The following is a 15,084-nucleotide window of genomic DNA, read 5'->3' as shown; positions in this document are numbered from 1 at the left end:
AGGGTGTTGCGTGTTCTCCCCCGAAGACGCAATGTTTGCTAGTGCGTGTTCGGGAAGGGTCCGCTTGCGTTGCGTGTGCCAAAATGGTCATTTTTTGTGAACGGCAGAAGAGTAAGCGGTAATTCACTAAGCTGAGCCTCTCTAAAAGGGAAGCAGCCGACTTCGTGGCCATCCGATTTGCATTTTAAAAAGTTTAAAAGTCAACAAAACCACGTGGCATTCATCCAAAATGCAAACAGACGGCCACGATGTCGGCATGAGCAAAAACGCTCATGTTCAGCATGACCCCATTCTCTGCCACGTTTTAACACCAAGGGAAAGAAGTTTGACGTAAAGATGCACAACGAGGCGAGCTAGCTCGGGCTAAACCCGTTTATTATGGGATCGTACTTGTTAAAATAAATAAATGAGCCAAGCTTGAATAAGGGTTTTGGCTTGGTACACGCAAATGAGCCAAAGCTTGAACCGGTAGTCCAACTCTAATAGGCTTGATAAACCATATTAAGCTTGGTTCATGTAGTTTATTTATAAAAAAGTTAGATTTTATATATGTATATTATTTTTCTTTACATAGTCATCACAATAGGTCTTACCATAGTGAGTAAAACCGTGGACTTCTTTGAAAGTGGCCCAGCTTAAACTCCCACTACTTTCCTTTCTTTTAGAGAAGGGTTTTGACACAAAATTCAAAATAACTTTTAAAAACTTTTTTATAAATGTGTTCAGTTCAAGCTGAGTCAAGTTTTGCTTGATCTTAACTCGAGCCATTCACGGGCATAGGTCATTCAAGCTCGGCTCAGGCAAAGCTTGAACAATTAGTTCTTCTTCTCGAGTCGAGCTAGCCCAAGTCAGCTTGAACCTACTTGTGTGCATCCCTAGCTAGTCGTGACTTCGAGAGAGAAAAAAAAAGTTTGACAGGCGATAGCGTGAATGCAGCATTTCTTTTTGCTGACTTCACTCAAAGTGAGAGTGGTACTTTTCTGAAACAAAGAATCTAACAATACTACTAAGGTTGAACGAGACCTGCTTGATTTGGTGTTTAGCGAGCCCTACTATAACATCCTGACTTTTTTAGACTTGGTAATGTGCTGAATTTCAATTAAAGATGTGCATTTTCATGTTATGAATGTCTTACTTCTAATAAATATGTATTTTCATAGATATGGATTTCAAACTTGTCAAAATCTAGGTTTTGATCGGTCTCATCTGAATATATGGGCAAAATCATCATTTTTGGAAATGACTGTAACGCCCTAAAATCCTAACTTGGAAAATCCATTGGTTTTAAGAGGTTTTTTTTTAAATATTACGCAAAGCGAAAAATCATAAGAGAAAACAGTTGGAAATTCTGAGTGGGTTATAGGATGAACCAATAAGTAGAAACAACACATTGTCATTGGTTTACAAAATAAGATAGAAAGATGTATAATTCATTTCTTTCCATAATGTCTCTCAAAAGATGGGACATTCCCCCAAATGATTGTCAGAATCACGAGAAGTTTTAGAAGTGTGGGATCCAATCTTCGCAGCACATCGAGCCTCATCGTACAACCTGTCAATCACCTGTATCCCCATAAAATGGGGTCAGTACTCTTGCGAGTTGTTGAGATAAACCATTCACAATATACCATTTTCAGGAAAGCATGAACATGATAGAAGTGATGACATGAATCAAAAGTACGTAACAGAACTACGGCTAACACGATGAAACTGCTAGAAACATGCAACCAAAGTATATGTGCATGTGAGCATATATGCATCGTGTGATAAGTACGAGAACTAGCAAAAATAGCAATGTAAAGCTATGTGCATCATGATGAGACACTTAGAAACATTTAACCAAAGTAAGGCGTCTATATAAATGTAGAACAAGTTATATACTAAAAAGGAAAGCACATGTAACTACACATTTCTAACATGAAGAAACAAGTGTAACTGGTAAGTCAGATTGAGTATGTGATAGTTTTCTGTTTATGTTCTTTCTTGCTTACTCCTTCGGGTACACGAAGAAAACTTGCATAGGTAACGAATTTCAAACTACACTTTTCAAGGTGAACCGTTTTGTAAAATGGGCGACTGAGCAGTGAGACCTATAGCAACATTCCCTTATTCTGAGGTACTTAAGCCCATATGGCCTTGTGTTTCCCACAGAGTAACAAGAACAACGTACAGAGATCTAGCCCGCCCATTCACGTGCTCTAATACAACAAAGTCAAGAGGAGCATTTCGACGGTGGAGGCGACATAATGGTGTGAGTTTTATGAAAACCCCTTTTAAAACAATATTTTTAATGAAAATTCAGTGAAAGCCAAACACCAAAAATATAAAAACCGGCTCGCACTAGTGGTGGAGTTCAGGTCGATCTCAGGGAACAGGAAATACTTGTATTCAAACACACAAGCTAAACTACTCTTTATTGCTAAAATAAAAAGAATTAATTAAGTAAATAACTACGATAGTGATGTCCTATGCAGAGGGCTTAAACAAATGATTAAGTGTCTTATTATAGACCCGATTAATTAATAAATGAAACCCTAATCTAAAAAGAAAAGGAAAGGCTTCAGTGCTTCGAGTCTTCTTGTCCCTTCTTGAGATAATGCATGTTTTCTTGAACTTTTGCTTTTCTGAAGGCTCTCTGAGAGCACTTCTGAAGGCTTGAAGGGACCTCAGAGGGTACTTCGAGGGCACGAAAAGGGCTTCACCGCACGTCTAACGCTTCCCTGCAAAAAAAAACACAAAACAAACACAAGCAGTACGAGGAAAACTAACAAGATCTAATACTTAAAATTCAGTAAGAGCATAATCTGCACTAACTAGAAATAATTAATAAACATGTAACCAACTATGAACTAATTAATAACAAACTGACACTAAAAGACAAGATAGCAAAACTACTTAACAACTACGTTATCTACAAGAAACTAACTAATATAACCATTTATGAATACTAAACTAAAATCAAACAAAGAAAAACGAATGAAGGCAAATCAGCGACATGCATAAAATCCACTAATAACATGACAAACACGAGACTAAACAATTGATTAGCTTGACACCAAAAAGACTTGTATATGTTTTATTACTTCCAACAAACCAAAAATAATTCAAAAAAAGAAAATCATAGACGCCTACACTAATATATGTTAACATAAAACTAAACTAAACATGGTCGGACAAAAACATCTACTTGAAATACTATTTAAACAATAACCTACAGTTGATGTTGAACAAACAAGTAATATTATTAACTAAAGATACCTAAATAGCTACCTACGACTAAATGATAAACAATAGATACCTTGTTTTAATTAATGTTAATGTTTACATATTGCCACAACTTTAAAAGAAGTTAAACTAGTTGAGGATTCTAAACTAATCAACGTGATGACTAAAACAATCAAACCCTCCTAAACAACTATTGAAATAATAGGCTAATGAAATCAATGACCTAAATAATAAACCAATGCAATTAACAACTCATGAACTAATGCAATCAATGCCTAATGTAATTAATAACTAATGCCTTATATCAAGTAAAATAATTAATATACTAACTCAGTATGTCATAACATCTAACTTGTCAACAACAAACAAAAAAAACAAAATATCAAGAGAGCAAGTTGTGTGAAGGCAATCGACGCAGGCCCTTGCGTTGGCTTAGCTTGGATCAGCAATACACATATACAACGTCAATCATTCTATGCAATTCGTAATTGATGTTGTCGGCTGAATGGTTTTGGTCACAATATTTTCACACTGTGATTGGCTGATTCTAAAAAAACCAGAATAACGTCAAATGTTATTTGGTTGGAGCCTAGACGTTGCAGTTCGTGATCGTGAGCAGATCACGACCTGCAATAAAAAAAATTCTTCTTTATATAACATCTAGCAGGCTCGATCATGCAGGCTCTGTGTGATCCTCACAACAGAGAGAAAGAAAAATTTTTTACAACTAAAACTATTGTACTCTATTTAAAACGGAATACATGAATTTAAACTATGCTATATGTGATGAAAACAAAGGAAAAAAAGAAATATGCATGTGATGCTATGATCCTAAGCTACGAAGATGGGGGAGAAGAGACAAACCATGATTCGCCTCCAATGGAATGGTTGAGAAGAAGAAGGTGGTCAATCTCAGGCTGCAGATGCACCTCCCCGACGAAGAAGACGAGATTGTCGACGATGAACGAGGCTAGAAGAAAAAGAAAGAAGGAATCGGCTTTGAAAGATTGGGGGCAAGAGAGAGAGAGAAGTGAGAGAGAGGGGAGAGAGAACCAAGGGAGGTGTGAGCTGCTGGGGAAAAAAATGTGTTCTACCTTTTTCACCTCCTACTTATAATATTATAATTAGGTTAAACCAATTTTTCAAAACCAGTCCAAGAATTTTCAATAATTTCCAACAAAGGCCTTGTTTTAGAAAACATGTTTCTCAAAATTCGGACTTCCTAAACTAATTAACATTAGCTAATTAAAACCTAATCTAATTAAAATATAACTAAGAAAAATCTTAAACTAATAAAAAAAACACTAAAGCAAATACAGGGAAAGCTTCGAAATACGCAATTTTTCAATAAATTCAATTTTGATGTGTTTTTTCTAACTAACGATAAAAATTAGTTTTTAGAGTGATTTTAACATGGATCATGCATAAATAATGTTTAATAAAATGCAAATATTATGCATCATCAAACACCCTCATGCTTATCGTTTGCTAGTCCTCGAGCAAACTGAAGCAAAAACAAAAATGTTAAACTGTACACAATAAAAACCTAACTCACTTTCGTAGGAATTATAGTTGCATTTAGCATATGCAACAAACTCTTTCAACCCCTGGGTTGCCCCAGTGGACGAGTAAGGTCTCGTGAGGGTTTGCAGTGATGCTACCCACAAACATCTCTATCATGTATGCATAAAAATTTTAGAACACAAAGCATTAGGCAGTTAAGGAGTTTGTTTTCATAAATATTTCATGCAATTGCATTATCAAAACATGATTAGAGTCTTCTACCTGCCACCATAGAATAAAAAATTTTCTTTCACTTTTCTAAATAACATAATCATTTATGTTTCATTCGAAGAAAATCAAATATATACATGTTATTATTTACTTATCCTCACTCATATGTGTTCTGCACAGGTTTTCTCAATATTTGCTTCTAAGTAGTGAACTTTTCTCTTTTTCGCTCTTTTCTTTTTCTTGATTTTCAATTTTTTACACATTTTTTTTTCTTTTATTGAGCACTATATCAAATTTTTAGTTTTCGTGACCCGTGTAACGAGCTTTGGGTCAGTGACTCGCAGGTCAAACGACTTTAGGGCACTAGATACAAAGTATCCCTCAGACTTAATTGCTCGAGTCACTGGACCTTCATTTTTTTATAGCTTACGTATAGTCTAGTTCTCTGTCATGTGCAATGTCAATATCTATTAGGCTCTCTATAAAGTCCATGTAACGGACTTTCGGGGCGGTAGCTCCCAAACCAGATGGCTTTAGGGCACTAGGTGTAAACACCCCTCAGGCTCTACTTGCTCGAACAAAATAGGCCACATATATCAACATAGACAAAGAATTGACTTCCTTCGTTATCTTTTTCAACATAGAACTCAAACACTTTAACTTATGTCTAAGCCCAACTACTAGGGAGTACGAAAATATCAAACAACTAAACATATCCTTTTTTTCACCTTTTGAGCTCATAAATGCAATATTGTTCATTTGCTTAGTTTTTCAAAAATGAAACTATGCATATCCATACTTGTGATTCAAAATAAACTCTAACATGCATCTATAATCATTTCTTTGAAATCCACATAAACAACCACGGTTTTCTAGATTCATGTCAGAAAAAGTTTTTTGTGGGGCTTAAAAATTCTCTAAAAACATTAGATGTTGCAAAGCAGTCATATAAGTTCAAACTCGCTCCTTAAAAGCCCATTTTTTATGAGTTGTCATCAAAAGTGCAAGTACTAAGACAAAAAAAAATCGGGTGTGCCAACTACATCCTCCCCCATGCTTGAATGGCACTGTCCTCAGTGGCACTCCCCCATGCTTACATGAAACTAAGTGAATGCATATAAGAACGAAATGAATGAGAGAAAAGGGTAGAGGTCACTTGATCTACACTGTGGAACCTTACATGATACGACATGTGAATGACTCTGCATAGGTTTCACCTATCTCACAGTTTACAACTCATAGAAATATGCAAAAGAATACAATGCATACATGATCTAGGCTTGACGCTCATGAAGAAAAACTACCTAAAAAAACAGAAAAAATATTAAAGCTACTAATGGTACATCACAAATATGAGATGTCTCCCATAAAGCGCTAAGTTTTACGTCCTCAGCTAGATGGATCTCTGGAAGAATCCTTCATCGTCCATGAGATTAATGGACATGAAGTCTCGCTCAATCGGGCTCTCTATGAAAAAGAGTGTCATTTGTGACACTGCGCACTGTATTCCCACCCACTCGACCCCAAAAAATAATATCATGACTCTTGCTACAGGAAGAACAAAGGTTAGTCTCCTCTAAGAGACTACTCTCAAAAGGAGAGTCTAGGACCGATCGACTATCGATATATGCAACCTCAAACAAGTGCTGGTCATGATCCTGCTTGACTAGGTCAAGCATCTTTTGCATCTGCACCTATTACTTGCTAAAAGCAATCAGCGGTCTGAATGCCTGGGAGACTAGGGCTCGGTGAATATATGATGACTGTAGAATCTGTGGGCCTTGCCCCTTCTCCTGGGGCCTAATGAAGGAGATCGACTCATCATTGAGTATGACATTGGGTTCATGAATCAATTCCTGAATAGGGTGACACGCCTTCCCATTCCTAAGGGATGTAACAGATTTGACCTGCACAAGATGTGAATCTGTGGGGTGCAGGTCAAATGACATGGGATCCTTTCTCTTTGGTTTGACAATAGACTGACTAGATAGGCCCCCCTCGCTTTGCATGCTGAAGGCCTGAGCCAAGTGTCCCATTTGAGTCTCTAGCTTGGCTATTGACTGTGTGTGGGAACAAAGAGTGGCCTTAATATCAGAAAAGGCCTCTAACATCTTCTCCTGAAATGATATGCACGATGTGGGCTTCTGAGAAGAATGCAAACTATAATGGGTGTAGACCTGTGGATCTATGGGACGCGAGTAACTTTGTGAAAAGTTACTCTGTTTATGCTGTGTCTAGGAAGGCTGATGCGGTGGTTTCGCCATCTTGGGTTATATGAGGGTGCAAATGAATCATGCCCAGGCCCAGCCAAACCTTGGACAACATTCATCTGCTCCTGAACGAATTCAGGATATAGCGGCGCAACCGGACAATCAGAAACACAGTGTGCAGGGCTAGCGCATAGCTCGCACACCCTTCCTACTGGACTTCGCAAAGAATTTGCTAAGAATTAATCTAATTTCCTAGTCAACAGGTCGACCTTGGTTTGCAAATCTCGCTCGGACCCTACTTCGGAAATCCCAACTTTCCTAGGACCACTAGGCACAGATGTGGTCCTATCAAGCCATAAAGACAAGGCATGATGTATCATGTTCTCACTCAAGGTCTCAAATAAAGACCAAGCCTCGTCCTCACTATTGAGCATAAAAGTGCCCCCACACGATGAATCAATCATTTGACGGTTCTTCTCAGTAAGACCGTCATAGAAATACTGCACCAGTTGCCAGCGAGGCACCTGGTGGTGGGGACACTTGCGGAGAAGATCCTTCATCCTCTCCCAAGTTTCGTGAAATTGTTCTCCCTCAATCTGTGAAAAACTGGTGATGGCTTTGCGAAACTGATTCGTCTTACCAATTAGGAAGTACTTTATAAGGAATTCGCGTTGCATTCCTTCCCAAGTGGTAATCTCAACCGTCTCAAGAGCCTTTAGCCTATGCTTGGCTTTATCTTTGAGGGAGAACGAAAACAACATTAACCTAAATACATCATCTCCAAAGTTGTTGATTCTCACAGTCGAGCAAATCTCGAGAAATTCATTGTGATGATGGTAGGGGACTTCGTTGCTAAGGCCATAAAATGAAGGTAGCATTTGGATAACGCTGACCTTAATCTCAAAATGGCTTGCTCCTATATCAGGTCTCGCGATACAGGAGGCGAGAGTATACGTATTTGGCATGAAGTACTCCCTCAAAAAATGAATCAAATGATGATCGTCAGCCATTGCATACACCTTGGAGTAGACCGGTGTAGCACACGTCCTAACTTTGGGTTTTCTACCTAACGCACTAAGCGGCCAAACCACGCAAACCACAAAGTGAGTAAATAGTAAAACAACTAAAAAGCGAGTAACAAACACCACACACTTGCATTAAGCAGGGATTTGCAAAAAGCAAACTATGAGCATGGTACCAATCGTGCGCAGTCACCTCTAAGGGAATCCTATAGGTGGGTTGTGCAGGAAAAGTAAGATAGTCTCTACGTTGTGCAAACACGTGGTTTTATCCTAAGTATGAAAAAAAAAACACTAGGCAATAAAGTGAATACTCGTATTTCGTCGTTCCCTGGCAACAACGCCAAAATTTGGTGAGTTTTATGAAAACCCTTTTTAAAACAATATTTTTAATGAAAATTCAGTGAAAGCCAGACACCAAAAATATAAAAACCGGCTCGCACTAGTGGTGGAGTTCGGGTCGATCTCAGGGAACAAGAAATACTTGTATTCAAACACACAAGCTAAACTACTCTTTATTGCTAAAATAAAAAGAATTAATTAAGTAAATAAATACGATAGTGATGTCCTATGTAGAGGGCTTAAACAAGTGATTAAGTGCCTTATTACAAACCCGATTAATTAATAAATGAAACCCTAATCTAAAAAGAAAAGGAAAGGCTTCAGTGCTTCGAGTCTTCTTATCCCTTCTTGAGGTAATGCATGTTTTCTTGAACTTTTGCTTTTCTGAAGGCTCCCTGAGAGCACTTCTGAAGGCTTGAAGGGACCTCAGAGGGTACTTCGAGGGCACGAAAAGGGCTTCATCGCACGTCTAACGCTTCCCTGCAAAAAAAAACACAAAACAAACACAAGCAGTACGAGAAAAACTAACAAGATCTAATACTTAAAATTCAGTAAGAGCATAATCTACACTAACTAGAAATAATTAATAAACATGTAACCAACTATGAACTAATTAATAACAAACTGACACTAAAAGACAAGATAGCAAAACTACTTAACAACTACGTTATCTACAAGAAACTAACTAATATAACCATTTATGAATACTAAACTAAAATCAAACAAAGAAAAACGAATGAAGGCAAATCAGCGACATGCATAAAATCCACTAATAACATGACAAACACAAGACTAAACAATTGATTAGCTTGATACCAAAAAGACTTATATATGTTTTATTACTTCCAACAAACCAAAAAGAATTCAAAAAAAGAAAATCATAGACACCTACACTAATATATGTTAACATAAAACTAAACTAAACATGGTCGGACAAAAACATCTACTTGAAATACTATTTAAACAATAACCTACAATTGATGATGAACAAACAAGTAATATTATTAACTAAAGATACCTAAATAGCTACCTAAGACTAAATGATAAACAATAGATACCTTGTTTTAATTAATGTTAATGTTTACCTATTGCCACAACTTTAAAAGAAGCTAAACTAGTTGAGGATTCTAAACTAATCGACGTGATGACTAAAACAATCAAACCCTACTAAACAACTATTGAAATAATAGGCTAATGAAATCAATGACCTAAATAATAAACCAATGCAATTAACAACTCATGAACTAATGCAATCAACGCCTATTGTAATTAATAACTAATGCCTTATATCAAGTAAAATAATTAATATACTAACTCAGTATGTCATAACATCTAACTTGTCAACAACAAACAAAAAAAAAAATATCAAGAGAGCAAGTTGTGTGAAGGCAATCAACACAGGCCCTTGTGTTGGCTTAGCTTGGATCAACAATACACATATACAACGTCAATCATTCTATGCAATTCGTAATTGATGTTGTTGGCTGAATGGTTCTGGTCACAATGTTTTCACACTGTGATTGGCTGATTCTAAAAAAAACAGAATAACGTCAAACGTTATTTGGTTGGAGCCTAGACGTTGCAGTTCGTGATCGTGAGCAGATCACGACCTGCAATAAAAAAAATTCTTCTTTATATAACATCTAGCAGGCTCGATCATGCAGGCTCTGTGTGATCCTCACAACAACAGAGAGAAAGAAAATTTTTTTACAACTAAAACTATTGTACTCTATTTAAAACGGAATACATGAATTTAAACTATGCTATATGTGATGAAAACAAAGGAAAAAAAGAAATATGCATGTGATGCTATGATCCTAAGCTACAGAGATGGGGGAGAAGAGACAAACCATGATTCGCCTCCAATGGAAGGGTTGAGAAGAAGAAGGTGGTTAATCCCAGGCTGCAGATGCACCTCCTCGACGAAGAAGATGAGATTGCCGATGATGAACGAGGCTAAAAGAAAAAGAAAGAAGGAATCGACTTTGAGAGAGTGGGGGCAAGAGAGAGAGAAGAGAGAGAGAGTGGAGAGAGAACGAAGGGGGTGTGAGCTGCTGGGGAAAAAAATGTGTTCTACCTTTCTCACCTCCTATTTGTAATATTATAATTAGGTTAAACCAATTTTTTAAAACCAGTCCAAGAATTTTCAATAATTTCTAACAAAGGCCTTGTTTTAAAAAACATGTTTCTCAAAATTCAAACTTCCTAAACTAATTAACATTAGCTAATTAAAACCTAATCTAATTAAAATATAACTAAGAAAAATATTAAACTAATAAAAAAAACACTAAAGCAAATGCAGGGAAAGATTTGAAATACGTGATTTTTCAATAAATTCAATTTTGATGCGGTTTTTCTAACTAACGATAAAAATGAGTTTTTAGAGCAATTTTAACATGGATAATGCATAAATAATGATTAATAAAATGCAAATATTATGCATGATTACATAACACGATTATATGTCTTAAGGGTATTACGACAGGTGAGCTCACTCATGAACATGGGACCATCTTCCAACGCAACTCATGTGGAGTTCCATAATATCAACTGGCAAATGTGCCAATGCTCTACGTGGTGTTCGATCTCAAACCTTTGTCGGGATCCATCAAGTGTGTGATATGCTGCAAGCATCAATGTATTATCCACGCATAACACATTAGACGAACATAAACAGTGCACAAGAGCAAACTACAATACTTGATGATAAGTAAGCAACAATTGAGTCGAGTGACATGGTGTGCCAAAGTGCGAGTGCAATGACATGTTTCCATTATCTTTGCACACACACAAATATGTAAATTTGTAGCATCTACGCATGTCACATACAATTTATAATTGCATTCGTGAAAATATGTGCGAGTGCGAAGTGTCATTGGTCAACAACTAACGATACGTAAGCAAATACGCATTTTCACAAGTTACAACAATATAAGCATTTACATTTCACATGCCACATCACATGCCATTATGCCTCGCATTAGGTGCCCTTAAGCGCAAAGGCGATTCACATAATCACAACGCATCGCACCATCATTCATACGCAATTTAATGAAGGATTCCCATGCACGTGTTATGATGTGCAAGTGATATGCAATAACCTGTGAAACATGCTTGCGAGAATTACATTTGCACACTTTTCTTTTGCAGAGATTCAAACATTAGAGATTGTGCTTCAACAACACCCAAGCAAGGTTGATGTGAGAGACCACATGTCACAGCCAGGACATGGGTAGCTGCAGCCTACGAGGTTGCAGCGAGAGTGTTGCACCACCCACGACTACAACAAAATGAGGGTCGTGACCAGTTGCGGGTAGGGCACCCAAAATGAGCAGCAACCTGCAGCTCATTGACCACCTCCCTGCTGCCATGACGTAGCAACAGGGTACCAACAAAGGTCCAACAAAACGACCAACACGCTGCCCCTTTGGGGTCAATGCGCGGTAGCCATGACCTAACCCAAACTGAGTGCAAGTCGCGGCAACAACAAACAGCCCAGGTTTGGACTCACTGGTCCAGACCTGTGCTGGAATTGCTCAAACCATGAGCAAGGTCTGGATCAGGGTGTCCAGACTCGTTGTGGCCCTTTCCTAACCAAAAAAATAATGCATGCTCGTGACCTGCAATAGGACGCAACACACCTGCTGTAACTTGGTTGCAGCAGGCAACCGGACACCAGCCACAATGTGGCTGCAGGGTGAGATGCCTCTGTCTAAACCCTGCTGGACCCAGAGACCCCTTGATAGGTCTCGACCAAACTCGGTCCAGACCGTGTCAGGCTGAAGAAAAGCAGGCTACAACCAGCTTGATTTAGGGGCGCTGCTGTAGCAGGCAACAACCGAGTAAAAGAGAGGGAAGTGAGGGTACCAAAACCGCAACCCCAACAAGGGCGCATCCCAGCAAGCCACACCATACTTTTTCCTTCAGTTGAAGCTCCACACAATCACAGAAAAACCATGGGAACCCAACTCAACGGGAAAAAAAGAAACAAAGCATGGAAAAAAAAAGAAAAACACAATGTAAAACTACCTCTAATATGCCAAAAACCCCTTTCATGCATCAGATGCAAAGGAGGTTGAAGGCTTCATGCTTCATACCAACCGTGCATACCAAAATTTTCCAAACAAAACGGTAAAATGGAATAGAAATCTCACCTTGCTTGGACGAAAGGAAGGAAAATGGTTCTTCTAGCTTGAAGAGGAAAAACAACTAGAGCACACACACACCACACCTGAATTTTCTGTGGAAGAGGAGAGGAGAGAAAAGAGAAGAGAAGGAGAGAGAGAGAGAGAGCAAAATTGCCCCTCCTAGCTTCTCTCTCCTTTTTTCTTAAAAGTATATATATTTCAGGGTTTTGAAACGGATGGCTGGGATTTAAGATCCAAAAATAGATGGTTAAGATGTATGTCACACCCTTCTAGGCGATGACATACTTGTAATATCTCGTTCTAGCCTCCCACACGCCCAATAGGCTTTTATCTTTTGAATTTCTTTAAAGAGCTTTTCAAAAATGCCATTGACTAAGGTCCCTATTGCCTTTCTTGGTTTTAAAACTTCTCAAAAAGTGTCCCAAGGTTTCCACCCCCTGTGACCAATAGACATTCATCCTTTTTTAGCACTTAAATTTCTTTCAAAAATGCAATGGGGTTGCCGCCCCCATGGCCAATCCACACATTCTTTTTAGTTTTCTACCTCTTATTTACCACAATGCCACCGCCCAACTTGGTCAAACGTGACCAACTGGTCTCCCTCACAAAGGTGACGCCCAGTGAGGTCAAGCCAGGGCTAGGTTTGAGCCTCCGGGTCGAGCCCAACCGAACCCTAAAAAAAAGAATTGATTTTTGTTTTATTAAAATTTATACTTAGGGTTTTTGAACTGCTCTTTCCAAATTCCGGTAAAACCTAGAAATTTTCTTAAAACCCATACTGTTGTCAGAATTTCTTAGAAAACCTACAACTTAGTTATTTAAAATTCTTGATGGAGCAATTCAAGTGATTCTATGTATTTTGAATAAAATGTAGGGACTCAATATAATATCCATACGATGTACATATACACACACACACACACATATATATATACATCCATTCTAGGATTTCCGACATATATATGTATATACATGAATGTGCATGCATGCATATGCATATACATCTATATATACAAATACATAGATAATTGCATTACAATTTTTCTTCTTGTATTGAATTTTCTCAAAAAATTTGAGGGTCTTACAATGATGATGGGCTTTTTAGGCAAAGAGACATGCATGGTATTCTTGTAATAGATTGAGGATATTTTTGTCATGGGACATATAAGGGATTTTTTTAAAAGGCTTTGGTTTTTACGCATAATGGAAAAATGGTTATTTGGTGGCGATAAAAAAGCATTTTTGGTAGGCAAGGGACCTACATAGAATTGATTTACTTTTTAAGGGCATTTTTGTCCTTATAGTTGGACAACTGGTGTAGAGGTCAGGCCAGGTGGCCCCACCCTTTCTCTTCTTTTGCCACATGAACCCTCCTTTCGGTGGGATTAAAATGTCAGTTAGTGTTAACCCATTCTTTCTTTCCGTGTACACATATCCTCCTCTTATCTCTACCACCTTCTCTCTTTTCACTAAACCTAGACCTTGTCATTTCCTTTCCCTCCCTCACTCAAGTTCTTCTTTCCCTCTTTCTCCATTGCCTAGTCTACATCAAGAAAGAGAGGTTGGACTTGTAGAATCGCGTTGGAGGAGTTTTGGTACCTTGATATGTCTTTTGATTTTGGGATGATTTTTTTGGATAGTCTTTGGTTGTATTTTGGGTATTCTTGCACGATCTAAGAGGTACGGTACCCTACTTCTGTGACCTCTGGGAAGTCTACAACATGTAGATGAATTTTTGAGCATGTATTTTAGGAACCGTGTTAGGAAAAGAGATTTCTTGAAATTTTTTTGTCTCATGCTTAATTCATGAGACATAAAATTTTATGTCTCATGTAAGAAGGTAGGTGTTGCACCCATAGAAAATAAGATGAGAGAGAATCGTTTACGGTGGTTTGGACATATTCAGTGAAGGCCTAATGATGCTCCAGTTAGAAGGATGGAGAAATGGGAAAATATATTAGTTAAAAGAGGTCGGGGTAGGCCTAGGAAGTCTTGGACGGAGATGATAGGAAAGGATGTGAATGCTTTGAACCTCGCCGAGGACATGGCATTGGATAGAAATGATTGGAGGAGAAGGATTCTTGTGGAAGATCCAGAATGATTTTCTTTGTTGGTTCATATCGCCGACCCCAATTGTTTTGGGATGAAGGCGTAGTTGTTGTTGCTATTTATGCTTAATTCATGAACTGTTATGTTGATTTATCTTGATGGGTATTTTTTAATACGTTTCTTTGATTCTAAGCTATTGATTATTTAGGAAAAGAGCATGATTGAGGGTCTACGTTTTTGAAATTATATGCACAACATGCTCTATGATCAAGAAAGTTATGTTTTAACATGTTTTATGTATTTACATGCTTCAAAGTGTATATTTTTTTAGTTCTTTGAATAAAGAGCTATGCTAAG

The sequence above is a fragment of the Nuphar pumila genome, chromosome 8, assembly GCF_984573655.1.
Source record: "Nuphar pumila chromosome 8, dmNupPumi1.hap1.1, whole genome shotgun sequence".
NCBI classification, from domain to species: domain Eukaryota; kingdom Viridiplantae; phylum Streptophyta; class Magnoliopsida; order Nymphaeales; family Nymphaeaceae; genus Nuphar; species Nuphar pumila.
Note: the sequence above shows the minus strand (reverse complement) of the source record.